The following is a 27,908-nucleotide window of genomic DNA, read 5'->3' as shown; positions in this document are numbered from 1 at the left end:
ATTATGGCTGTATGTGATTGTTACAGGCGGGGGTGTCGCATGGACTTCCTTTGTCCTTTTTAATAGTTTTTAGCACGTGTGTTGTGTTTTCCAGTAAAGCATTTTTCTTCGGTTCTTATGTGTTATCAGATGTAATTGGTGTGCAGGCCGCCATTCTTTGGTCTTTTTTCTCTTCCAGTTCATGGTTCTCTCCATGCCAGGCTTTTGCACCCCCATATATAGAACCCATTGATTGTTTGGGGCACCCCACACCTTTCATACAACATACTGTGATGTAACTCTGAGAAGTGTCGGCATTTCCATGAATCGTGGCCTGAAAGCTGTGGGATGTAAAGGGAGGTTTTCGTGTTTGTGGTCTAATAGTTGGGAAACCGAGGAGTCCGAAGGACGATCTGAAGAAAACTGGAGTCTGGAGCAGTAAACGGAGGCTTCTGTAACGGAAAAACGGGATATTGAGAAACTGCCGGAAGAAGTGAAGACGAAAGGATTGTGTGCGGGGACGATTGCGGGAAGATGAGGAGGCCGACTGTTATCATGGAAGAGTAATAGGAGAAACGGGAGGGAGGAAGAGAAAACCTCTGTAGATATCAACGTGGAAAAGGTAGTAGATAGGAAAGAGAGCGAGAGAGCGGTCACTGTCACCGATACAGAGTCGTGAATATCGTACAGATGAAGATTATAGTGTGGAGCCAATGGATTGTGATGAGAGAAATGGAAAGAAAATGTTGGTATTTGGGCTAAAGGGGAAACTGGTCTGTAATTGGTATGTGAAAAAAGTCCATTTGTTATGTATGTAAGTGTTGTTTGTTTAGGTAATATCTGTGTTAGTTATTTACACATCACCAAACCAGATCTCACACTTTGCACTGACGAAGGGCAGCACCCCGAAACACGGTGTCTGCAAGCGGAGATTCTGGTTTGGGTTTTATCCTAAGTCATGTGACGAGGTAAGGGGCCGACGTTGACTTCTAGGATTGTTACTTCCTGTGGATGGCGCTAGAGATCTAGTCCTCCTGGTGAACTCCTGGTGTTTCCTCCCTCTACTAATGTACCTATACCCGACATTGCCATTTCTGTGTGTGGTTCCACTATTACTCCCCAGCAACATGCCCGCTGTCTTGGGGTCATACTTGATTCCGAGCTTTCCTTTGCCCCCCACATTCGATCACTGGCTCGCTCTTGTCATCTGCACCTCAAAAACATTTCTAGAATTCGACCTTTTCTTACCTTTGACTCTGCAAAAACTCTTACTGTTTCTCTTATTCATTCTCGTCTCGACTATTGTAACTCTCTTCTAATCGGTCTCCCTCTTACCAAACTCTCCCCTCTCCAATCTGTCGTGAATGCTGCAGCCAGGATCATATTCCTCACCAATCGTTACACCGATGCCTCTACCTTGTGCCAGTCATTACACTGGCTACCCATCCACTCCAGAATTCAGTATAAACTTATTACCCTCACCCACAAAGCCCTCCATGGCTCAGCACCACCCTACATCTCCTCCCTTGTTTCTGTATACCACCCTACCCGCGCCCTCCGTTCTGCTTATGACCTGAGGTTAGCATCCTCAATAGTCAGAACCTCCCACTCCCGTCTCCAAGACTTTACACGTGCTGCGCCAATTCTTTGGAATGCACTTCCCAGGTCAATACGATTAGTCCCCAATCCCCACAATTTTAAGCGTGCCCTGAAAACTCATTTATTCAGACTGGCCTATCGCCTCAACACATTAACCTAATCTATCCCTGTGTGGCACAGCCAAAAGTTTTACCATAACTAGGTTCCCGCATCATGTTCCCACATGCTTTATGCATCCATTAGCCCTCTGTGTCTGTACTGTTACACACTTAACATTATGGCTGGTCCATACAATCAGGGCAACTGTTACCACCCACCTTTCGTGTCTCCCTCTTTCCTCATAGACTGTAAGCTTGCGAGCAGGGCCCTCACTCCTCTTGGTATCTGTTATGATCTATGTGATTATTGTTATGCTGTAATGTCTATTGTCTGTACAAATCCCCTCTGAAATGTAAAGTGCTGCGGAATATGTCGGCACTATAAAAATAAAATTTATTATTATTATTATTATTATTAGTCCTCTCTGAAGAGTCTGCAGAGACGATTTGCATTTGTTATTTTATAGACTTAAAGGTCTCTAATGATGAAGGTTAATTTGTGGAAGTTTTCTTCCATGATGGACGATCTGAGCGAGACTGGAAATGGAAAAAAAAAATAAAAAATTGCTCCTCTCATCCCCCGCCGCGGTCCCTCCGCGTCCTGTGGCTGTAAGAACGGTCTCCGAAACTCACAGTAACGAGAGAAAAGAAGAAGCCGCGGGTTCAGGATAAGAAAATAAAAAAATGAAACTGATGGAAAGTTCAGAGTTCTCTGCAAAATCCTGCAGCCATGTGACGCCCCGCCTCTGGCTGTGATTTGCATATCCCCCAGGATGCACCTGACCCGTCCTCAGAACTGTAACGTTCTCTCATTATTTTCCGTTAGTTTTTGTAGTAAAGTTCAGTAACAGATCAGATACATTGTGTCCGGGGGCCGGAGAACGTGGCCCCCACCATCCACCCAGGAGCCGTCCTCTCCGCGGGGGTGATGAGCGCAGCGCAGGCCCCGGGTGACGCCGGCCGCTCTCCTCTCTATACTCTGGTTTCTCTTCAGATCGAATAAATCTTTCGCCTTTTACTAAAGATTTCCGTGGAGAGGAACAATTATGAGTTTCGTATAATTTTTTGCTGCCCGGCGCTCGCTGGGCTTCCTGCACTGGTGAATAACAGGTTAATCGGGAAAAATATTCAGAATTGAGAGTTCTCAGTAGTTGATACCTTTTAATGGCTACCTGAAAAGATGGTGACACATTGCAGCTTTCCAGACTACTCAGGTCTCTTCATCAGGCAAAGACTAATACAACATCTGAAGTCACATATTTATGCACAATACAACACAGAAATAACACAATAGATAAGACAAGTGACGTGAAGCAGAACTATCAATATGGGAGAGGGAGAAACATAAATATAAACATTGGACCAGTTCATAGATAAGGAGTCCGGATGTTTTATGGTCCTCTGATTGGGGTCTAGTTCTGTGTTGTGATGCCCCCACACGGTTTTAAAAGGAAATTCCTTAATTGATGTAAAAAGACATAAATCCATGCGACACATTCATTCCAGCACTGAGAGTGTCAAAGTTCGTTATAAATTTGTACTCCCAGGTTAACCAGGTCCTAGGTTAATCGGGGTGTGATCTCCTGTACAGGAGACTGATGTGCTGACTGACTACTGGGGACTGTAGCTTTTCCTTCCATGATCTCAGCTCTAGATGTGACCTCGCCGGGAGCCCTGGAATCTTCTCCATCGTGTGCTGATGAGCTTGTGGATAGTCACAAATGGGCACAAAAGACAAGAAAAACAACATCCATATCCAAAATGGCAACATCTGGCTCCAGTACTTCAGAGACCTCTATAAAGACATTCCACAGGAAGAACTAAGCCAAGAACAGGAAAGCATAATGGCAAAGCTAAAAGCAATGGAGGAAAAAGTAAAAAATTTCCAAAACCCCGTGGATGCACCAATCACACTACAGGAAGTAGCAGAGAGAATCTCTTCCATAAGATGTAGAAAAGCCGGTGGCCTGGATGGAATCCTACCAGAAATGCTGAAGTACAGCCCACCAGAAATACAGGCCGCAATGGTTAAACTCTTAAATATTGTGCTAAGTGCCGGCTACTTCCCTCCTACCTGGAATCAAGGCCTCATCACACCCATCCACAAGAATGGGGACAGGTATGACCCTGCCAACTACAGAGGAATATGTGTCAGCAGCAACCTGGGAAAACTGTTCAACAGCATCCTGAACAAGAGGATCCTGTTTCCTCACCGAGCACAACGTCCTCAGCAAGAGCCAAGCAGGGTTCATGCCAAACCACCGCACTACCGACCACATCTACACCCTGCACAGCCTCATTCAGAGCCACGTCCATAATACAAAGAACGGGAAGATATACGCCTGTTTCGTGGACTTTAAAAAGGCCTTTGATTCGGTGTAGCACCCAGGCTTATTCCTGAAACTGCTGGAGAGCGGAATAGGAGGAAAGACCTACGATGTTATCAAAAGCTCCTACACCGAGAACCTCTGCAGTGTGAGTGTGAACGGCAGAAGAACGGCCTATTTCCAGCAGCGCCGGGGAGTCAGACAAGGCTGCAGCCTAAACCCAACGCTCTTCAACATTTACATCAACGAGCTGGCTACCACTCTGGAATCTTCCACAACACCAGGTCTCACCCTCCACGACGCGCAGGTGAAATTCCTGCTGTATGCAGATGACTTGCTGCTTCTGTCACCAACCGAGAAGGGCCTCCAAGACAACCTGAAAATCTTAGAGAAATTCAGCTCCACCTGGGCTCTACCGGTCAACCTAAAGAAAACCAACATCATGGTGTTCCAGAAAAGAAAGAGAAAATCAGACCAGCACCCTTCATTTGTCCTCAACAACTGCGCCCTTACAGGAACGGACAAATATACCTACCTGGGCCTAGAGATTCACCGGTCAGGGAGCTTCTAACAAGCCATAGAGACCCTGAAAGACAAGGCCTGCAAAACCTTCTATGCCATCCGAAGGAAACTCTACCATCTGCAGCCACTGGTGAGGGTCTGGTTAAAAATCTTCGACTCTATCATCGCCCCAATCCTCCTGTATGGCAGCGAAGTCTGGGGCCCTCACACCTACCCAGACTGGTCAAGGTGGGATTCCAGCCCAACAGAAATATTCCACCTGGAATTCTGCAAGCACCTTCTCCAAGTCCATCGGAGCACCTCCAACAGTGCTTGCCGGGCCGAGCTGGGCAGATTCCCTCTACATCTAACGGTTCTAAAGAGGGCACTGTCATTCCGGGCTCACCTACGTAGGAGCAATCCAAGCTCCCATCACCATAAAGCCCTGACACATGTAGGGGAAACAGAAAAACCAAGACCCTCGGAACAGCCCACCCAAACCCAACCAGACCAGACCACCAATCACAGCAACCTGACAAAAGCCGGAGCCAGGAGAGGTACGTAAGTGACTGGAAGAACGACATCATCAGCTCACAGAAACTGACCATGTACCGGAGTCTACAGAGAGACTACAGACTGGCTCCATACCTGGAGAAACTCCCGGACCCCAGAGACCGCAAGATCCTGAGCTGGTATAGACTCAGTGCCCACAGTCTGGCCATCGAATCCGGCCGACACAGGCAGAGCTACAAGCCCAGGGAGGAAAGACTGTGCCAACACTGTGACCAGGAGGCCCTGGAGGATGAGACCCACTTCCTGCTACACTGCTCCAAGTACTCAGCAGTGAGGGACACTCACTTCACGAGACTCTCACATCTCTTCCTGGATTTCATCACCATGAAGGAGGAAGAGAAAACATATATCCTGCTGGGGGAAGAAGAGAGAGCAGTGGAGATAGCTGCGCGGTATGTGAGTGAATGTCATAGGTTAGTTTCACACTAGCGTTTTTTTTTGCGCTGCGTTTTTGCGCAGTGCAAACGCATACAAGAAACGCATCATGTGTTATGTATGCATTTGCTGCTTTTTTGCGCATGTGTTTTAACAATTTTTTAGCCATTATTCCTCTTAAAACGCATGCGTTTTTAAACGCAGACGTACGCATTTCCATGCGCACATCTGCATTCCCATAGACTGTAATGTGTTTTTTTTGCGCATTCCGTGCGCATGCGTTTTCTTGAGACAGGTCGGATGGACCAAAAATGCAACAGGCAGCGACCGGCGCGCCTGGGCGCACACCACAAAAAAACGCATGCACACGTAAAACGCGTGCAAACGCTAGACCATGCGCTCCCATGTTAAAGATTGGGGAAAAGGATGCATGCGCATGTATGCGCAAAAACGCAGCGCTAAAAAACGCTAGTGTGAAACCAGCCATAGACTGTGAGAAAGAGAACTATAATATGCCATGGACTTCTATGGCCCTCACCCTGGATCTGCCCCCATCCACCTTCCCTATGCCATGGACTTCTGTAGCATCATCCTGGATCTGCCCCCATCCACCTTCCCTATGCCATGGACTTCTATAGCCTCATCCTGGATCTGCCCCTATCCCCCCGATCCACCTTCCCTATGCCATGGACTTCTATAGCCTCATCCTGGATCTGCCCCCATCCCCCCATCCACCTTCTCTATGCCATGGACTTCTATTGCCCCATCCTGGATCTGCCCCATCCACCTTTCCTACAGCCCCTTCCCAACATCTCTACAGTCCCTATCCCTATTCCCTTTTGTACACTTGCTTTGGCAAATCTAATGTGTATTTAGTCCTGCCAATAAAGCTTCTTTGAATTTGAATTAGTCCTGTCCCATCCAGTCCTCCAGGGACGCCGGGCGAAGCAGTGGGACATGCAGCAGAGAGGGCCGGTCACCCCTCTGGGGTTTCTTGTACATTTTTTATTTTGGACAAATGCTTGTTCTTCCTTCTGTCGGATCTTCTACCATTTTGCAGTCTTGTTGACAGAAGTCGTGGTTGGGTCCGCAGAGTTTCTGAGTTGTGGCTGAGAATCGTTTTCTGCAGATGATCATTGGTCTTACAGATCACGGCTCCTGGAGCTTCTGCGATATAGGCAGATCCTCCATGGGGCGACCTTTTTCTATTGAAATTATAATGTTTTGCAGAAATTTATAATGGAAACACTACAATTTACTGTGTCCCAGCACAGCGCATACATGATCACATTCACATTTTATAAGTCTTATGCCTCTCCTAGACTTCGATCACTAGGTCTTCTGGCATGTGGGAGGAAAGCGGGGGACCCAGAGAAAACCTACACAAGCATGGGGGAGATATACAAACTCCCTACAGATGATGTATTAGATGGAGTATGGATCTGGGACCTCGGTTTTGCATAGCTTCAGCGATAGTCACTAAGCCATCTTGCTGCCCGTTCATGGGGGTTTGGACAGCATATCCCAGGTCATCCTCCAAGGCACCCAACAGGAGCTGTGCAAAACGTCAATCCCAAAAGATGTGCGCAGATGATGTGGGATATTAGGGGTAGTTGTCCGCTGGCTCTGGCTGACGGGATGATGTGGGATATTAGGGGTAGTAGTCCGGTGGCTCTGCCTGACGGGATGATGCGGGATATTAGTGGTAGTAGTCCGGTGACTCTGGCTGACAGGATGATGTGGGATATTAGGGGTAGTAGTCCGGTGGCTCTGCCTGACGGGATGATGCGGGATATTAGTGGTAGTAGTCCGGTGGCTCTGGCTGATGGGATAATGTGGGATATTAGGGGTAGTAGTCCGGTGGCTCTGGCTGATGGGATAATGTGGGATATTAGGAGTAGTAGTCCGGTGGCTCTGGCTGACGGGATGATGCGGGATATTAGTGGTAGTAGTCCGGTGACTCTGGCTGACAGGATGATGTGGGATATTAGGGGTAGTAGTCCGGTGGCTCTGCCTGACGGAATGATGTGGGATATTAGGGGTAGTAGTCCGGTGGCTCTGGCTGATGGGATAATGTGGGATATTAGGAGTAGTAGTCCGGTGGCTCTGGCTGACGGGATGATGTGGGATATTAGTGGTAGTAGTCCGGTGGCTCTGGCTGACGGGATGATGTGGGATATTAGTGGTAGTAGTCCGGTGGCTCTGGCTGATGGGATAATGTGGGATATTAGTGGTAGTAGTCCGGTGGCTCTGGCTGATGGGATAATGTGGGATATTAGGAGTAGTAGTCCGGTGGCTCTGGCTGACGGGATGATGTGGGATATTAGTGGTAGTAGTCCGGTGGCTCTGGCTGACGGGATGATGTGGGATATTAGTGGTAGTAGTCCGGTGGCTCTGGCTGACGGGAGGATGCGGGATATTAGGGGTAGTAGTCCGGTGGCTCTGGCTGACGGGATGATGTGGGATATTAGTGGTAGTAGTCCGGTAGCTCTGGCTGACGGGATGATGTGGGATATTAGGGGTAGTAGTCCGGTGGCTCTGGCTGACGGGATGATGTGGGATATTAGGGGTAGTAGTCAGGTGGCTCTGGCTGACGGTATGATGTGGGATATTAGGGGTAGTAGTCCGCTGGCTCTGGCTGACGGGATGATGCGGGATATTAGGGGTAGTAGTCTGGTGGCTCTGGCTGACGGGATGATGTGGGATATTAGTCCGGTGGCTCTGGCTGACGGGATGATGTGGGATATTAGGGGTAGTAGTCAGGTGGCTCTGGCTGACGGTATGATGTGGGATATTAGGGGTAGTAGTCCGCTGGCTCTGGCTGACGGGATGATGCGGGATATTAGGGGTAGTAGTCCGGTGGCTCTGCCTGACGGGATGATGCGGGATATTAGTGGTAGTAGTCCGGTAGCTCTGACTGACGGGATGATGTGGGATATTAGGAGTAGTAGTCCGGTGGCTCTGGCTGACGGGATGATGTGTGATATTAGTGGTAGTAGTCCGGTGGCTCTGGCTGACGGGATGATGTGGGATATTAGTGGTAGTAGTCCGGTGGCTCTGGCTGACGGGAGGATGCGTGATATTAGGGGTAGTAGTCCGGTGGCTCTGGCTGACGGGATGATGTGGGATATTAGTGGTAGTAGTCCGGTAGCTCTGGCTGACGGGATGATGTGGGATATTAGGGGTAGTAGTCCGGTGGCTCTGGCTGACGGGATGATGTGGGATATTAGGGGTAGTAGTCAGGTGGCTCTGGCTGACGGTATGATGTGGGATATTAGGGGTAGTAGTCCGCTGGCTCTGGCTGACGGGATGATGCGGGATATTAGGGGTAGTAGTCTGGTGGCTCTGGCTGACGGGATGATGTGGGATATTAGGGGTAGTAGTCCGGTGGCTCTGGCTGACGGGATGATGTGGGATATTAGGGGTAGTAGTCAGGTGGCTCTGGCTGACGGTATGATGTGGGATATTAGGGGTAGTAGTCCGCTGGCTCTGGCTGACGGGATGATGCGGGATATTAGGGGTAGTAGTCCGGTGGCTCTGCCTGACGGGATGATGCGGGATATTAGTGGTAGTAGTCCGCTGGCTCTGGCTGACGGGATGATGTGGGATATTAGGGGTAGTAGTCAGGTGGCTCTGCCTGACGGGATGATGCGGGATATTAGTGGTAGTAGTCCGGTGACTCTGGCTGACAGGATGATGTGGGATATTAGGGGTAGTAGTCCGGTGGCTCTGGCTGACGGGATGATGTGGGATATTAGGGGTAGTAGTCAGGTGGCTCTGGCTGACGGTATGATGTGGGATATTAGGGGTAGTAGTCCGGTGGCTCTGGCTGATGGGATGATGTGGGATATTAGGGGTAGTAGTCAGCTGGCTCTGGCTGACGGGATGATGCGGGATATTAGGGGTAGTAGTCTGGTGGCTCTGGCTGACGGGATGATGTGGGATATTAGTGGTAGTAGTCCGGTGGCTCTGGCTGACGGGATGATGTGGGATATTAGGGGTAGTAGTCCGGTGGCTCTGGCTGACGGGATGATGTGGGATATTAGGGGTAGTAGTCCGGTGGCTCTGGCTGACGGGATGATGCGGGATATTAGTGGTAGTAGTCCGGTGACTCTGGCTGACAGGATGATGTGGGATATTAGGGGTAGTAGTCAGGTGGCTCTGGCTGACGGGATGATGCGGGATATTAGGGGTAGTAGTCTGGTGGCTCTGGCTGACGGGATGATGTGGGATATTAGGGGTAGTAGTCCGGTGGCTCTGGCTGATGGGATGATGTGGGATATTAGGGGTAGTAGTCAGGTGGCTCTGGCTGACGGGATGATGCGGGATATTAGGGGTAGTAGTCTGGTGGCTCTGGCTGACGGGATGATGCGGGATATTAGGGGTAGTAGTCCGGTGGCTCTGGCTGACGGGATGATGTGGGATATTAGGGGTAGTAGTCCGGTGGCTCTGGCTGACGGGATGATGTGGGATATTAGGGGTAGTAGTCCGGTGGCTCTGGCTGACGGGATGATGTGGGATATTAGGGGTAGTAGTCCGGTGGCTCTGGCTGACGGGATGATGTGGGATATTAGGGGTAGTAGTCCGGTGGCTCTGGCTGACGGGATGATGTGGGATATTAGTGGTAGTAGTCTGGTGGCTCTGGCTGACGGGATGATGTGGGATATTCGTGGTAGTAGTCCGGTGGCTCTGGCTGATTGGATGATGTGGGATATTAGGAGTAGTAGTCCGGGGGCTCTGGCTGACGGGATGATGTGGGATATTAGGTGTAGTAGTCCAGTGGCTCTGGCTGACGGGATGATGTGGGATATTAGTGGTAGTAGTCCGGTGGCTCTGGCTGACGGGATGATGTGGGATATTAGTGGTAGTAGTCCGGTGGCTCTGGCTGATGGGATAATGTGGGATATTAGTGGTAGTAGTCCGGTGGCTCTGGCTGATGGGATAATGTGGGATATTAGGAGTAGTAGTCCGGTGGCTCTGGCTGACGGGATGATGTGGGATATTAGTGGTAGTAGTCCGGTGGCTCTGGCTGACGGGATGATGTGGGATATTAGTGGTAGTAGTCCGGTGGCTCTGGCTGACGGGAGGATGCGGGATATTAGGGGTAGTAGTCCGGTGGCTCTGGCTGACGGGATGATGTGGGATATTAGTGGTAGTAGTCCGGTAGCTCTGGCTGACGGGATGATGTGGGATATTAGGGGTAGTAGTCCGGTGGCTCTGGCTGACGGGATGATGTGGGATATTAGGGGTAGTAGTCAGGTGGCTCTGGCTGACGGTATGATGTGGGATATTAGGGGTAGTAGTCCGCTGGCTCTGGCTGACGGGATGATGCGGGATATTAGGGGTAGTAGTCTGGTGGCTCTGGCTGACGGGATGATGCGGGATATTAGTGGTAGTAGTCCGGTGGCTCTGGCTGACGGGATGATGCGGGATATTAGGGGTAGTAGTCCGGTGGCTCTGGCTGACGGGATGATGTGGGATATTAGGGGTAGTAGTCCGGTGGCTCTGGCTGACGGGATGATGCGGGATATTAGTGGTAGTAGTCCGGTGGCTCTGGCTGATGGGATAATGTGGGATATTAGTGGTAGTAGTCCGGTGGCTCTGGCTGATGGGATAATGTGGGATATTAGGAGTAGTAGTCCGGTGGCTCTGGCTGACGGGATGATGTGGGATATTAGTGGTAGTAGTCCGGTGGCTCTGGCTGACGGGATGATGTGGGATATTAGTGGTAGTAGTCCGGTGGCTCTGGCTGACGGGATGATGTGGGATATTAGTGGTAGTAGTCCGGTGGCTCTGGCTGACGGGAGGATGCGGGATATTAGGGGTAGTAGTCCGGTGGCTCTGGCTGACGGGATGATGTGGGATATTAGTGGTAGTAGTCCGGTAGCTCTGGCTGACGGGATGATGTGGGATATTAGGGGTAGTAGTCCGGTGGCTCTGGCTGACGGGATGATGTGGGATATTAGGGGTAGTAGTCAGGTGGCTCTGGCTGACGGTATGATGTGGGATATTAGGGGTAGTAGTCCGCTGGCTCTGGCTGACGGGATGATGCGGGATATTAGGGGTAGTAGTCTGGTGGCTCTGGCTGACGGGATGATGCGGGATATTAGTGGTAGTAGTCCGGTGGCTCTGGCTGACGGGATGATGTGGGATATTAGGGGTAGTAGTCCGGTGGCTCTGGCTGATGGGATGATGTGGGATATTAGGGGTAGTAGTCAGGTGCCTCTGGCTGACGGGATGATGCGGGATATTAGGGGTAGTAGTCTGGTGGCTCTGGCTGACGGGATGATGCGGGATATTAGGGGTAGTAGTCCGGTGGCTCTGGCTGACGGGATGATGTGGGATATTAGGGGTAGTAGTCAGGTGGCTCTGGCTGACGGGATGATGCGGGATATTAGGGGTAGTAGTCCGGTGGCTCTGGCTGACGGGATGATGCGGGATATTAGGGGTAGTAGTCCGGTGGCTCTGGCTGACGGGATGATGCGGGATATTAGTGGTAGTAGTCCGGTAGCTCTGGCTGACGGGATGATGCGGGATATTAGGGGTAGTAGTCCGGTGGCTCTGGCTGACGGGATGATGTGGGATATTAGGGGTAGTAGACCGGTAGCTCTGGCTGATGGGATGATGTGGGATATTAGTGGTAGTAGTCCGGTGGCTCTGGCTGATGGGATGATGTGGGATATTAGTGGTAGTAGTCCGGTGGCTCTGGCTGATGGGATGATGTGGGATATTAGTGGTAGTATTCTGGTGGCTCTGGCTGACGGGATGATGTGGGATATTAGTGGTAGTAGTCCGGTAGCTCTGGCTGACGGGATGATGTGGGATATTAGTGGTAGTAGTCCGGTAGCTCTGGCTGATGGGATGATGTGGGATATTAGGGGTAGTAGTCCGGTGGCTCTGGCTGACGGGATGATGCGGGAGATTATAGTGAATGTGGCTATGCGGAGTGGGCGGGGCTATACACTCAGCTTTATATATATATATTATTCATTATAATTTGTTATAACTAACTGTAGTTAGTTACTATGCCCGGGCAGCATCGGGCTCTTCAGTTGGTATAGAATAAATACCAGAAATAACTATGGATAGTACTAATGATCGTCTGTGCTACGACGGTGGCTGACACATGTGAAAGCGTAGTGTGTGTAAATGTCCACAAGAGGGCAGCAGACGATAACGTGTGGAGCGCTGTGACAAGGGGGAAATGACGCCCCGAGACCCCTGCAGACTATCAATTATACATCACAAATTCAGAGAAGCTTTATTGGCAGGACTAAATACACATTAGTTTTGCCAAAGCAACTGTACAAAAGGGAATAGGGATAGGGTCTGTAGGAAAGGTGGATGGGGGGGATGGGGGCAGATCCAGGGTCGGGGCTATAGAAGTCCATAGCATAGGAAAGGTGGATGGGGGCATATCCAGGGTGGGGGCCATAGAAGTCCATGGCATATCATAGTTCTCTTTCTCGCAGTCTATGGCATTCGCTCACATATTGCGCTGCTATCTCCACTGCTCTCTCTTCTTCCCCCAGCAGGATATATGTTTTCTCTTCCTCCTTCATGGTGGTGAAATCCGGGAAGAGATGTGAGAGTCTCCTGAAGTGAGTGTCCCTCACTGCTGAGTATTTGGGGCAGTGTAGCAGGAAGTGGGTCTCATCCTCCAGGGCCTCCTGGTCACAGTGTTGGCACAGTCTTTCCTCCCTGGGCTTGTAGCTCTGCCTGTGTCGGCCGGATTCGATGGCCAGACTGTGGGCACTGAGTCTATACCGGCTCAGGATCTTGCAGTCTCTGGGGTCCGGGAGTTTCTCCAGGTATGGGGCCACTATACCGCTATAGACCCCTGCAGACTATCACTTATAGCGCTTCAGATGTTGTATTTTCAGCTACATAACGTCTAATCCTGAGAGTCAGGCGCGTTCACCTTGTGATGGAGAATCCACTGCAGGTCCCCAATCTCCCGCTCCCTGGAGTTCCCCAGGCCTCCCACACATAACGTTCTGCTCTGAGAACATGGCAGACTCCAGGGCTCTCGGTCACTGCAGTAACCCTATAAATGCCGCTCCGGGGGTGGGAAAAGTCCCAGGGAGAAGAGGAGGAATGAGTCAGAGCTCTGGAGGTTATCTGAGGACACATGGGAAGAGCCCTGCAGCCATGTGACGCCCCGCCTCCGGCTGTGATTTGCATATCCCCCAGGATGCACCTGACCCGTCCTCAGAACTGTAACGTTTTTTCGTCCTTTTCCGTTAGTTTTTGTGGTAAAGTTCAGTAACAGATCAGATACATTGTGTCCGGGGGCCGGAGAACGTGGCCCCCACCATCCACCCAGGAGCCGTCCTCTCCGCGGGGGTGATGAGCGCAGCGCAGGCCCCGGGTGACGCCGGCCGCTCTCCTCTCTATACTCTGGTTTCTCTTCAGATCGAATAAATCTTTCGCCTTTTACTAAAGATTTCCGTGGAGAGGAACAATTATGAGTTTCATATAATTTTTTGCTGCCCGGCGCTCGCTGGGTTTCCTGCACTGGTGAAAAGCAGATGAAGAGAAGGTGACGGGACTGGTGCTCCGGCCTCATCACCGTTCTGACCGCTGTCCCTTTAGGAGGTGATCACTCTGGAGCGTCTGTGGATCCCGCCGATTCTGAGATTGTGGTTGTTTTCGTGACACATTGTATTTCATGTAACTGGTGACATTTATTCGATATGATTTGTGTTTATGAAAAAAAAAACAGCAGAGCGTCATGTCACACAGAATAGTTAATAAATGACATTTCCCACATGTCTACTTCACATCACAATTTTGGAAACATAATTTTTTTTAGTGAGGACGTTATAAGGGTTAAAAGTTGACCAGCGATTTCTCATTTTTCCAACAAAATTGACAATCCATTTTTTTAGGGACCACCTCACATTAGAAGTGAGTGTGGGGGTCAATATAACAGAAAATACCCAAAAGTGCCACCAATCTAAAAACTGCACCCCTCAAGGTGCTCAACACCACATTCAAGACGTTTATTAACCCTTCAGGTGCTTCACGAGAACTAAAGCAATGTGGAAGGAAAAAATGAACATTTAACTTTTTTCACAAAAAACTTACACTAGAGCCAAACTTTTTTATTTTCATAACTGTATCAGGAGAAAATGGATCACAAAATTTGTTGTGCAATTTCTCCATAGTGCGCCGATACCCCGTATGTGGGGGAAAGCCGCTGTTTGGGCGCATGGCAGGGCTCAGAAGGGAGGGAGCACTGTTTGACTTTTTGAACGCAAAATTGGCTGGAATCGATGACGGGCGCCATGTCGCGTTTGAACACCCCCTGATGTATCTAAACAGTGGAAACCCCCCAATTCTAACTCCAACCCTAACACAGCCCTGCCCCTAATCTTAACCCTAATCCCAACCCCAAAACCACAATCGCAACCCCCAACACTAAGTTCAAAACAACCCTAACTGCAAAGAATGTAAAAAAAATAATAAAATTGTGTTATTATTTTTACCTAGCTAAGGGGGTGATAGGGGGGGGAGGGGGGGTTACTACTTTTTTATTTTGCTCATTGTGTTAGGGTCTATCACAGTGATCATAATGAACCAATACGATAAAATCTCTTGTTGCCGGGTACCAGCCTGCAGATCTCAGCGCGCGCACTGCACATGTGTCACCATTTTCTTCCAGGAAGATGACATTTGGGGCCGGGGCAGGAGGATCCGGGGATGGCGGAGGTATCAGGGGGCTCGGGGGACCCTATTCCTTTCTCCTCTGGTATGCGTGATCATTTCAGAGGAGAAATGAATGGAAAACCAGACTTTTTTTTCCTGTGTTGATCGCTGTTATTCGGTGAATAATGGCGATCACAGGACTGGGGACGGTAAAAACCGACCCGAATCATATTCTCCAGGATCTCCGCTACCCCTGGTAGCCGAGTCCCCCGAGATTCTCTGACGTTGGGGGGCGCTATACACTTATTTCTCAGTGCCGTTAAAAAGCAGTGCCGAGGAATAAGTTCCCTTAACTGTTGCCGTTAAAAGGCGTATTGACGGTCATTAAGGGGTTACGATCAAGTGATCTAATGGTCGATTCTTTGGTCATGGTTCGCTACCTGGCGCCTTGTTGTGGGGGAATCGCTTCACTCTCTGCTGCTAGGTGGTCGGATTAGTCCTTGGGCAACGAGAGGCAGCTGAGGAAAAATGGTGGTAAAGCGGGGTTGTGGACGATGACTGAAGCACAAGGCAGACGGCTGGAGGAAGCGGCGCTCTGCCTCTACTTTGATGTAACTTAAGAGAAAAAAGACCAAGCAGAGAATGGCCTGCACACCAATTAAGTCTGATAACACATGATAACCCCCTTGGAGTTCGGGCCTTCGAGCTGTCCTGGCAGTTTTGGACACGTCCTTCTGGCGGATTTCTCCACATTGGAAATCCGTTTGCTCCTGTTTGGAGACGTTACACCACCAGCCTCACTATCAGGACTCGTCGGTTTTCTGCACTGGAAATGAATCCTCCCCTATTTGGATCCGTCCATCGGCTCTATGATCCGGACCTGGCGTTTGGTTTCTACAAGGTTAATATCTTGTTCCGTTTCATCAGAACTGGTTTCTTTTTGATACTATATAGGTAAAAATGATTTGTTATCTCTTTACCTCACACTTGTATATTCCTTCACAGGATTTTCTTTGTCTATTGCCTCATTTTTTCATCGTTGTATATGGTGGACACTGTCTATTTGTACATTATCCCCTCCCAACCTTCCCATTGTTAATGAGGGCGCTTTTTACACATACATGACCATTTGGATATAATATTCAATTCCCAGATGTACAAATATGTGACCTTGGCTGGTTTGAGTACGGTCAAGGTTTTTTGCTATATTATAATATCAAAGCCATGGAGGTCTATATATATTGTTAACCATCCATTGTACATTTATTATTATGCATATATATTTTATTTTTGGTATATACACACACTTTATGTATGCATAGTGATTACCTTTTTTGCGCACTTACTGGTTGGAGCGCATAAAAATACATTTTGGCTGATTTGCTCCATGTTTTCTCTCTTTAGATGTAGGAGGTACGGTGTGTTTTCATGATTTTGATGGATTATATACATTTTTTCTTACCATGTGATGCATAGACGGTGCCAGGTTAGTGATTATACGGAGGCAAAGGATACTTTTTATTTGTGCTGAAGGTTTTGCAGCCTCTGGTTTGCAGCTTTTCACTAGTTACTGTATCAGACCGGTCTGAATAAACTGAATACACTGCGCAGGTGCAAACAAACCATTACAGCGGTATATGGAATGATCTTGTGGCCTTCCCGCGAGATGGGACAATCCAGCGGTCCTCTCGCGAGATTTCGGTGTGAACGCCGGGCTGCACGAGACATCTTCAGGGCCATGACCGCTGGGGAGTTTTCACACACCAGGTATTATCTACATGCCATTTAAACGCTGAGTTTGGGCCAGCAGGCACACTTCCCATACGCGTGGGGCTGCTCCTCACACCCCTGCTCCATGTCTTCAGCCCTGTCTTAGCTTGATTTTGGATGCCTATGGGCATGATTCCCTTGGCTATCCACAGACTTCATGGGTGCCTGGCCGTCCACCAGCACGTCATCTGGCAATATTGAGCTGCTTTCAGGGTGTTTGCTCATTAGTGGCTCAGTGAGTATGTAGCTACAACTTCTCTTACATCTTAGCAGCCTTATTTGTTTGCAGGCTCCTGAATTGTGGTCCTGGAAAGTTTGTACATTGGGCTGATATATAGGAATCAATGTGGAGACTACATATGTCTGAGAACAAACTCTGCACACATGGTGTATTGTGACGGCTTTTCATGGTCTGTGCTCCATCCCTATTATGGCTGTATGTGATTGTTACAGGCGGGGGTGTCGCATGAACTTCCTTTGTCCTTTTTAATAGTTTTTAGCACGTGTGTTGTGTTTTCCAGTAAAGCATTTTTCTTTGGTTCTTATGTGTTATCAGATGTAATTGGTGTGCAGGCCGCCATTCTTTGGTCTTTTTTCTCTTCCAGTTCATGGTTCTCCATGCCAGGCTTTTGCACCCCCATATATAGAACCCATTGATTGTTTGGGGCACCCCACACCTTTCATACAACATACTGTGATGTAACTCTGAGAAGTGTCGGCATTTCCATGAATCGTGGCCTGAAAGCTGTGGGATGTAAAGGGAGGTTTTCGTGTTTGTGGTCTAATAGTTGGGAAACCGAGGAGTCCGAAGGACGATCTGAAGAAAACTGGAGTCTGGAGCAGTAAACGGAGGCTTCTGTAACGGAAAAACGGGATATTGAGAAACTGCCGGAAGAAGTGAAGACGAAAGGATCGTGTGCGGGGACGATTGCAGGAAGATGAGGAGGCCGACTGTTATCATGGAAGAGTAATAGGAGAAACGGGAGGGAGGAAGAGAAAACCTCTGTAGATATCAACGTGGAAAAGGTAGTAGATAGGAAAGAGAGCGAGAGAGCGGTCACTGTCACCGATACAGAGTCGTGAATATCGTACAGATGAAGATTATAGTGTGGAGCCAATGGATTGTGATGAGAGAAATGGAAAAAAAATGTTGGTATTTGGGCTAAAGGGGAAACTGGTCTGTAATTGGTATGTGAAAAAAGTCCATTTGTTATGTATGTAAGTGTTGTTTGTTTAGGTAATATCTGTGTTAGTTATTTACACATCACCAAACCAGATCTCACACTTTGCACTGACGAAGGGCAACACCCCGAAACACGGTGTCTGCAAGCGGAGATTCTGGTTTGGGTTTTATCCTAAGTCATGTGACGAGGTAAGGGGCCGACGTTGACTTCTAGGATTGTTACTTCCTGTGGATGGCGCTAGAGATCTAGTCCTCCTGGTGAACTCCTGGTGTTTCCTCCCTCTACTAATGTACCTATACCCGACATTGCCATTTCCGTGTGTGGTTCCACTATTACTCCCCAGCAACAGGCCCGCTGTCTTGGGGTCATACTTGATTCCGAGCTTTCCTTTGCCCCCCACATTCGATCACTGGTTCGCTCTTGTCATCTGCACCTCAAAAACATTTCTAGAATTCGACCTTTTCTTACCTTTGACTCTGCAAAAACTCTTACTGTTTCTCTTATTCATTCTCGTCTTGACTATTGTAACTCTCTTCTAATCGGTCTCCCTCTTACCAAACTCTCCCCTCTCCAATCTGTCGTGAATGCTGCAGCCAGGATCATATTCCTCACCAATCGTTACACCGATGCCTCTACCTTGTGCCAGTCATTACACTGGCTACCCATCCACTCCAGAATTCAGTATAAACTTATTACCCTCACCCACAAAGCCCTCCATGGCTCAGCACCACCCTACATCTCCTCCCTTGTTTCAGTATACCACCCTACCCGCGCCCTCCGTTCTGCTTATGACCTGAGGTTAGCATCCTCAATAGTCAGAACCTCCCACTCCCGTCTCCAAGACTTTACACGTGCCGCGCCAATTCTTTGGAATGCACTTCCCAGGTCAATACGATTAGTCCCCAATCCCCACAATTTTAAGCGTGCCCTGAAAACTCATTTATTCAGACTGGCCTACCGCCTCAACAGATTAACCTAATCTATCCCTGTGTGGCACAGCCAAAAGTTTTACCATAACCAGGTTCCCCGCATCATGTTCCCACATGCTTTATGCATCCATTAGCCCTCTGTGTCTGTACTGTTACACACTTAACACTATGGCTGGTCCATACAATCAGGGCAACTGTTACCACCCACCTTCCGTGTCTCCCTCTTTCCTCATAGACTGTAAGCTTGCGAGCAGGGCCCTCATTCCTCTTGGTATCTGTTATGATCTATGTGATTATTGTTATGCTGTAATGTCTATTGTCTGTACAAATCCCCTCTGAAATGTAAAGTGCTGCGGAATATGTCGGCGCTATAAAAATAAAATTTATTATTATTATTATTATTATTAGTCCTCTCTGAAGAGTCTGCAGAGACGATTTGCATTTGTTATTTTATAGACTTAAAGGTCTCTAATGATGAAGGTTAATTTGTGGAAGTTTTCTTCCATGATGGACGATCTGAGCGAGACTGGAAATGAAAAAAAAAATAAAAAATTGCTCCTCTCATCCCCCGCCGCGGTCCCTCCGCGTCCTGTGGCTGTAAGAACGGTCTCCGAAATTCACAGTAACGAGAGAAAAGAAGAAGCCGCGGGTTCAGGATAAGAAAATAAAAAAATGAAACTGATGGAAAGTTCAGAGTTCTCTGCAAAATCCTGCAGCCATGTGACGCCCCGCCTCCGGCTGTGATTTGCATATCCCCCAGGATGCACCTGACCCGTCCTCAGAACTGTAACGTTCTCTCATTATTTTCCGTTAGTTTTTGTAGTAAAGTTCAGTAACAGATCAGATACATTGTGTCCGGGGGCCGGAGAACGTGGCCCCCACCATCCACCCAGGAGCCGTCCTCTCCGCGGGGGTGATGAGCGCAGCGCAGGCCCCGGGTGACGCCGGCCGCTCTCCTCTCTATACTCTGGTTTCTCTTCAGATCGAATAAATCTTTCGCCTTTTACTAAAGATTTCCGTGGAGAGGAACAATTATGAGTTTCGTATAATTTTTTGCTGCCCGGCGCTCGCTGGGCTTCCTGCACTGGTGAATAACAGGTTAATCGGGAAAAATATTCAGAATTGAGAGTCCTCAGTGGTTGATACCTTTTAATGGCTACCTGAAAAGATGGTGACACATTGCAGCTTTCCAGACTACTCAGGTCTCTTCATCAGGCAAAGACTAATACAAAATCTGAAGTCACATATTTATGCACAATACAACACAGAAATAACACAATAGATAAGACAAGTGACGTGAAGCAGAACTATCAATATGGGAGAGGGAGAAACATAAATATAAACATTGGACCAGTTCATAGATAAGGAGTCCGGATGTTTTATGGTCCTCTGATTGGGGTCTAGTTCTGTGTTGTGATGCCCCCACACGGTTTTAAAAGGAAATTCCTTAATTGATGTAAAAAGACATAAATCCATGCGACATATTCATTCCAGCACTGAGAGTGTCAAAGTTCGTTATAAATTTGTACTCCCAGGTTAACCAGGTCCTAGGTTAATCGGGGTGTGATCTCCTGTACAGGAGACTGATGTGCTGACTGACTACTGGGGACTGTAGCTTTTCCTTCCATGATCTCAGCTCTAGATGTGACCTCGCCGGGAGCCCTGGAATCTTCTCCATCGTGTGCTGATGAGCTTGTGGATAGTCACAAATGGGCACAAAAGACAAGAAAAACAACATCCATATCCAAAATGGCAACATCTGGCTCCAGTACTTCAGAGACCTCTATAAAGACATTCCACAGGAAGAACTAAGCCAAGAACAGGAAAGCATAATGGCAAAGCTAAAAGCAATGGAGGAAAAAGTAAAAAATTTCCAAAACCCCCTGAATGCACCAATCACACTACAGGAAGTAGCAGAGAGAATCTCTTCCATAAGATGTAGAAAAGCCGGTGGCCTGGATGGAATCCTACCAGAAATGCTGAAGTACAGCCCACCAGAAATACAGGCCGCAATGGTTAAACTCTTCAATATTGTGCTAAGTGCCGGCTACTTCCCTCCTACCTGGAATCAAGGCCTCATCACACCCATCCACAAGAATGGGGACAGGTATGACCCAGCCAACTACAGAGGAATATGTGTCAGCAGCAACCTGGGAAAACTGTTCAACAGCATCCTGAACAAGAGGATCCTCAGTTTCCTCACCGAGCACAACGTCCTCAGCAAGAGCCAAGCAGGGTTCATGCCAAACCACCGCACTACTGACCACATCTACACCCTGCACAGCCTCATTCAGAGCCACGTGCACAATACAAAGAACGGGAAGATATACGCCTGTTTCGTGGACTTTAAAAAGGCCTTTGATTCGGTGTGGCACCCAGGCTTATTCCTGAAACTGCTGGAGAGCGGAATAGGAGGAAAGACCTACGATGTCATCAAAAGCTCCTACACCGAGAACCTCTGCAGCGTGAGTGTGAACGGCAGAAGAACGGCCTATTTCCAGCAGCGCCGGGGAGTCAGACAAGGCTGCAGCCTAAACCCAACGCTCTTCAACATTTACATCAACGAGCTGGCTACCACTCTGGAATCTTCCACAGCACCAGGTCTCACCCTCCACGACGTGCAGGTGAAATTCCTGCTGTATGCAGATGACTTGCTGCTTCTGTCACCAACCGAGAAGGGCCTCCAAGACAACCTGAAAATCTTAGAGAAATTCAGCTCCACCTGGGCTCTACCGGTCAACCTAAAGAAAACCAACATCATGGTGTTCAAAAAAAAAAAAAAGGGAAAATCAGACCAGCACCCTTCATTTGTCCTCAACAACCGCGCACTTACAGGAACGGACAAATATACCTATCTGGGCCTAGAGATTCACCGGTCAGGGAGCTTCTAACAAGCCATAGAGACCCTGAAAGACAAGGCCTGCAAAACCTTCTATGCCATCCGAAGGAAACTCTACCATCTGCAGCCACTGGTGAGGGTCTGGTTAAAAATCTTCGACTCTATCATCGCCCCAATCCTCCTGTATGGCAGCGAAGTCTGGGGCCCTCACACCTACCCAGACTGGTCAAGGTGGGATTCCAGCCCAACAAAAATATTCCACCTGGAATTCTGCAAGCACCTTCTCCAAGTCCATCGGAGCACCTCCAACAGTGCTTGCCGGGCCGAGCTGGGCAGATTCCCTCTACACCTAACGGTTCTAAAGAGGGCACTGTCATTCCGGGCTCACCTACGTAGGAGCAATCCAAGCTCCCATCACCATAAAGCCCTGACACATGTAGGGGAAACAGAAAAACCAAGACCCTCGGAACAGCCCACCCAAACCCAACCAGACCAGACCACCAATCACAGCAACCTGACAAAAGCCGGAGCCAGGAGAGGTACGTAAGTGACTGGAAGAACGACATCATCAGCTCACAGAAACTGACCATGTACCAGAGTCTACAGAGAGACTACAGACTGGCCCCATACCTGGAGAAACTCCCGGACCCCAGAGACCGCAAGATCCTGAGCCGGTATAGACTCAGTGCCCACAGTCTGGCCATCGAATCCGGCCGACACAGGCAGAGCTACAAGCCCGGGAGGAAAGACTGTGCCAACACTGTGACCAGGAGGCCCTGGAGGTTGAGACCCACTTCCTGCTACACTGCTCCAAATACTCAGCAGTGAGGGACACTCACTTCACGAGACTCTCACATCTTTTCCCGGATTTCATCACCATGAAGGAGGAAGAGAAAACATATATCCTGCTGGGGGAAGAAGAGAGAGCAGTGGAGATAGCTGCGCGGTATGTGAGTGAATGTCATAGGTTAGTTTCACACTAGCGTTTTTTTTGCGCTGCGTTTTTGCGCAGTGCAGACGCATACAAGAAACGCATCATGTGTTATGTATGCATTTGCTGCTTTTTTGCGCATGTGTTTTAACAATTTTTTAGCCATTATTCCTCTTAAAACGCATGCGTTTTTAAACGCAGACGTACGCATTTCCATGCGCACATCTGCATTCCCATAGACTGTAATGTGTTTTTTTTGCGCATTCCGTGCGCATGCGTTTTCTTGAGACAGGTCGGATGGACCAAAAATGAAACAGGCAGCGACCGGCGCGCCTGGGCGCACACTACAAAAAAACGCATGCGCACGTAAAACGCGTGCAAACGCTAGACCATGCGCTCCCATGTTAAAGATTGGGGAAAAGGATGCATGCGCATGTATGCGCAAAAACGCAGCGCTAAAAAACGCTAGTGTGAAACCAGCCATAGACTGTGAGAAAGCGAACTATAATATGCCATGGACTTCTATAGCCCCACCCAGGATCTGCCCCCATCCCCATCCACCTTCCCTATGCCATGGACTTCTATAACCCCCACCCTGGATCTGCCCCCATCCCCCCATCCACCTTCCCTATGCCATGGACTTCTATAGCCCCACCCTGGATCTGCCCCCATCCCCCCCATCCACCTTCCCTATGCCATGGACTTCTATAACCCCCACCCTGGATCTGCCCCCATCCACCTTCCCTATGCCATGGACTTCTATAGCCCCGCCCTGGATCTGCCCCCATTCCCCCCATCCACCTTCCCTATGCCATGGACTTCTATGGCCCCCATCCTGGATCTGCCCCATCCACCTTTCCTACAGCCCCTACCCAACATCTCTACAGTCCCTATCCCTATTCCCTTTTGTACACTTGCTTTGGCAAATCTAATGTGTATTTAGTCCTGCCAATAAAGCTTCTTTGAATTTGAATTAGTCCTGTCCCATCCAGTCCTCCAGGGACGCCGGGCGAAGCAGTGGGACATGCAGCAGAGAGGGCCGGTCACCCCTCTGGGGTTTCTTGTACATTTTTTATTTTGGACAAATGCTTGTTCTTCCTTCTGTCGGATCTTCTACCATTTTGCAGTCTTGTTGACAGAAGTCGTGGTTGGGTCCGCAGAGTTTCTGAGTTGTGGCTGAGAATCGTTTTCTGCAGATGATCATTGGTCTTACAGATGACGGCTCCTGGAGCTTCTGCGATATAGGCAGATCCTCCATGGGGCGACCTTTTTCTATTGAAATTATAATGTTTTGCAGAAATTTATAATGGAAACACTACAATTTACTGTGTCCCAGCACAGCGCATACATGATCACATTCACATTTTATAAGTCTTATGCCTCTCCTAGACTTCGATCACTAGGTCTTCTGGCATGTGGGAGGAAAGCGGGGGACCCAGAGAAAACCTACACAAGCATGGGGGAGATATACAAACTCCCTACAGATGATGTATTAGATGGAGTATGGATCTGGGACCTCGGTTTTGCATAGCTTCAGCGATAGTCACTAAGCCATCTTGCTGCCCGTTCATGGGGGTTTGGACAGCATTTCCCAGGTCATCCTCCAAGGCACCCAACAGGAGCTGTGCAAAACGTCAATCCCAAAAGACGTGCGCAGATGATGTGGGATATTAGTGGTAGTAGTCCGGTGGCTCTGGCTGACGGGATGATGTGGGATATTAGGGGTAGTAGTCCGGTGGCTCTGGCTGATGGGATGATGTGGGATATTAGGGGTAGTAGTCCGGTGGCTCTGGCTGACATGATGATGTGGGATATTAGTGGTAGTAGTCCGGTGGCTCTGGCTGATGGGATGATGTGGGATATTAGTGGTAGTAGTCCGGTGGCTCTGGCTGACGGGATGATGTGGGATATTAGTGGTAGTAGTCCGGTGGCTCTGGCTGACGGGATGATGCGGGATATTAGTGGTAGTAGTCCGGTGGCTCTGGCTGACGGGATGATGCGGGATATTAGTGGTAGTAGTCCGGTGGCTCTGGCTGACGGGATGATGCGGGATATTAGTGGTAGTAGTCCGGGGGCTCTGGCTGACGGGATGATGCGGGATATTAGTCGTAGTAATCCGGTGGCTCTGGCTGACGGGATGATGTGGGATATTAGTGGTAGTAGTCCGGTGGCTCTGGCTGACGGGATGATGCGGGATATTAGTGGTAGTAGTCCGGTGGCTCTGGCTGACGGGATGATGCGGGATATTAGTGGTAGTAGTCCGGTGGCTCTGGCTGACAGGATGATGCGGGATATTAGTGGTAGTAGTCCGGTGGGTCTGGTTGACGTGATGATGTGGGATATTAGTGGTAGTAGTCCGGTGGCTCTGGCTGACGGGATGATGTGGGATATTAGTGGAAGTAGTCCGGTGGCTCTGGCTGACGGGATGATGTGGGATATTAGTGGTAGTAGTCCGGTGGCTCTGGCTGACGGGATGATGTGGGATATTAGGGACAGTAGTCCGGTGGCTCTGGCTGACAGGATGATGTGGGATATTAGGGGTAGTAGTCCGGTGGCTCTGGCTGACGGGAAGATGTGGGATATTAGGGGTAGTAGTCCGGTGGCTCTGGCTGACGGGATGATGTTGGATATTAGGGGTAGTAGTCCGGTGGCTCTGGCTGACGGGATGATGTGGGATATTAGTGGTACTAGTCCGGTGGCTCTGACTGACGGGAGGATGTGGGATATTAGGGGTAGTAGTCCGGTGGCTCTGGCTGACGGGATGATGTGGGATATTAGGGACAGTAGTCCGGTGGCTCTGGCTGACGGCATGATGTGGGATATTAGGGGTAGTAGTCCGGTGGCTCTGGCTGACGGGAAGATGTGGGATATTAGGGGTAGTAGTCCGGTGGCTCTGGCTGACGGGACGATGTGGGATATTAGGGGTAGTAGTCCGGTGGCTCTGGCTGACGGGACGATGTGAGATATTAGGGGTAGTAGTCCGGTGGCTCTGGCTGACGGGACGATGTGGGATATTAGTGGAAGTAGTCCGGTGGCTCTGGCTGACGGGACGATGTGGGATATTAGTGGTAGTAGTCCGGTGGCTCTGGCTGACGGGATGATGTGGGATATTAGGGATAGTAGTCCGGTGGCTCTGGCTGACGGGATGATGTGGGATATTAGTGGTAGTAGTCCGGTGGCTCTGGCTGACGGGATGATGTGGGATATTAGGGGTAGTAGTCCGGTGGCTCTGGCTGACGGGATGATGTGAGATATTAGGGGTAGTAGTCCGGTGGCTCTGGCTGACGGGACGATGTGGGATATTAGGGGTAGTAGTCCGGTGGCTCTGGCTGACGGGACGATGTGGGATATTAGTGGTAGTAGTCCGGTGGCTCTGGCTGACGGGACGATGTGGGATATTAGTGGTAGTAGTCCGGTGGCTCTGGCTGACGGGGCGATGTGGGATATTAGGGGTAGTAGTCCGGTGGCTCTGGCTGACGGGAGGATGTGGGATATTAGGGGTAGTAGTCCGGTGGCTCTTGCTGACGGGATGATGCGGGAGATTATAGTGAATGTGACTATGTGGAGTGGGCGGGGCTATACACTCAGCTTTATATATATATATATATTATTCATTATAATTTGTTATAACTAACTGTAGTTAGTTACTATGCCCGGGCAGCACCGGGCTCTTCAGTTGGTATAGAATAAATACCAGAAATAACTATGGATAGTACTAATGATCGTCTGTTCTACGACGGTGGCTGACACATGTGAAAGCGTAGTGTGTGTAAATGTCCACAAGAGGGCAGCAGACGATAACGTGTGGAGCGCTGTGACAAGGGGGAAATGACGCCCCGAGACCCCTGCAGACTATCAATTATACATCACAAATTCAGAGAAGCTTTATTGGCAGGACTAAATACACATTAGTTTTGCCAAAGCAACTGTACAAAAGGGAATGGGGATAGGGACTGTAGGGATGTTGGGTAGGGCCTGTAGGAAAGGTGGATGGGGGCATATCCAGGGTGGGGGCCATAGAAGTCCATGGCATATCATCAGAGTTCTCTTTCTCGCAGTCTGACATGCGCTCACATACCGCACTGCTATCTCCACTGCTCTCTCTTCTTCCCCCAGCAGGATATATGTTTTCTCTTCCTCCTTCATGGTGGTGAAATCCGGGAAGAGATGTGAGAGTCTCGTGAAGTGAGTGTCCCTCACTGCTGAGTACTTGGAGCAGTGTAGCAGGAAGTGGGTCTCATCCTCCAGGGCCTCCTGGTCACAGTGTTGGCACAGTCTTTCCTCCCTGGGCTTGTAGCTCTGCCTGTGTCGGCCGACCTCGATGGCCAGACTGTGGGCACTGAGTCTATACCGGCTCAGGATCTTGCAGTCTCTGGGGTCCGGGACTTTCTCCAGGTATGGGGCCACTATACCGCTATAGACCCCTGCAGACTATCACTTATAGCGCTTCAGATGTTGTATTTTCAGCTACATAACGTCTAATCCTGAGAGTCAGGCGCGTTCACCTTGTGATGGAGAATCCACTGCAGGTCCCCAATCTCCCGCTCCCTGGAGTTCCCCAGGCCTCCCACACATAACGTTCTGCTCTGAGAACATGGCAGACTCCAGGGCTCTCGGTCACTGCAGTAACCCTATAAATGCTGCTCCGGGGGTGGGAAAAGTCCCAGGGAGAAGAGGAAGGAGTCAGAGCTCTGGAGGTGATCTGAGGACACATGGGAAGAGCTCTGCAGCCATGTGACGCCCCGCCTCCAGCTGTGATTTGCATATCCCCCAGGATGCACCTGACCCGTCCTCAGAACTGTAACGTTTTCTCGTCATTTTCCGTTAGTTTTTGTGGTAAAGTTCAGTAACAGATCAGATACATTGTGTCCGGGGGCCGGAGAACGTGGCCCCCACCATCCACCCAGGAGCCGTCCTCTCCGCGGGGGTGATGAGCGCAGCGCAGGCCCCGGGTGACGCCGGCCGCTCTCCTCTCTATACTCTGGTTTCTCTTCAGATCGAATAAATCTTTCGCCTTTTACTAAAGATTTCCGTGGAGAGGAACAATTATGAGTTTCATATAATTTTTTGCTGCCCGGCGCTCGCTGGGTTTCCTGCACTGGTGAAAAGCAGATGAAGAGAAGGTGACGGGACTGGTGCTCCGGCCTCATCA

At 49.4% G+C, this 27,908-nt stretch overlaps 1 protein-coding gene and 4 non-coding genes across 5 annotated transcripts in view; all 5 read left to right on the top strand.

Moving 5' to 3' along the window:
- Positions 1-27,908, top strand: part of ARMH1 (armadillo like helical domain containing 1) — a 181,334-nt gene that overhangs the window by 82,522 nt on the left and 70,904 nt on the right. The gene's annotated exons all lie outside the window — the stretch shown is intronic.
- LOC141048919 (U5 spliceosomal RNA) lies at positions 2,651-2,765 on the top strand. The gene has a single exon (XR_012220198.1). It is a non-coding gene; the product is annotated as a U5 spliceosomal RNA (small nuclear RNA).
- On the top strand, positions 13,848-13,961 carry LOC141048915 (U5 spliceosomal RNA). Its single transcript, XR_012220194.1, has one exon. It is a non-coding gene; the product is annotated as a U5 spliceosomal RNA (small nuclear RNA).
- LOC141048918 (U5 spliceosomal RNA) lies at positions 19,949-20,063 on the top strand. The gene has a single exon (XR_012220197.1). It is a non-coding gene; the product is annotated as a U5 spliceosomal RNA (small nuclear RNA).
- LOC141048914 (U5 spliceosomal RNA) lies at positions 27,733-27,846 on the top strand. Its single transcript, XR_012220193.1, has one exon. It is a non-coding gene; the product is annotated as a U5 spliceosomal RNA (small nuclear RNA).

Source organism: Dendrobates tinctorius, unplaced genomic scaffold (assembly GCF_039654945.1).
Source record: "Dendrobates tinctorius isolate UK_male_01 unplaced genomic scaffold, ASM3965494v1 ptg000138l, whole genome shotgun sequence".
Lineage (NCBI taxonomy): Eukaryota > Metazoa > Chordata > Amphibia > Anura > Dendrobatidae > Dendrobates > Dendrobates tinctorius.
The sequence above is the reverse complement of the archived record's forward strand: the minus strand, read 5'-3'. Positions and strand labels throughout refer to the sequence as shown.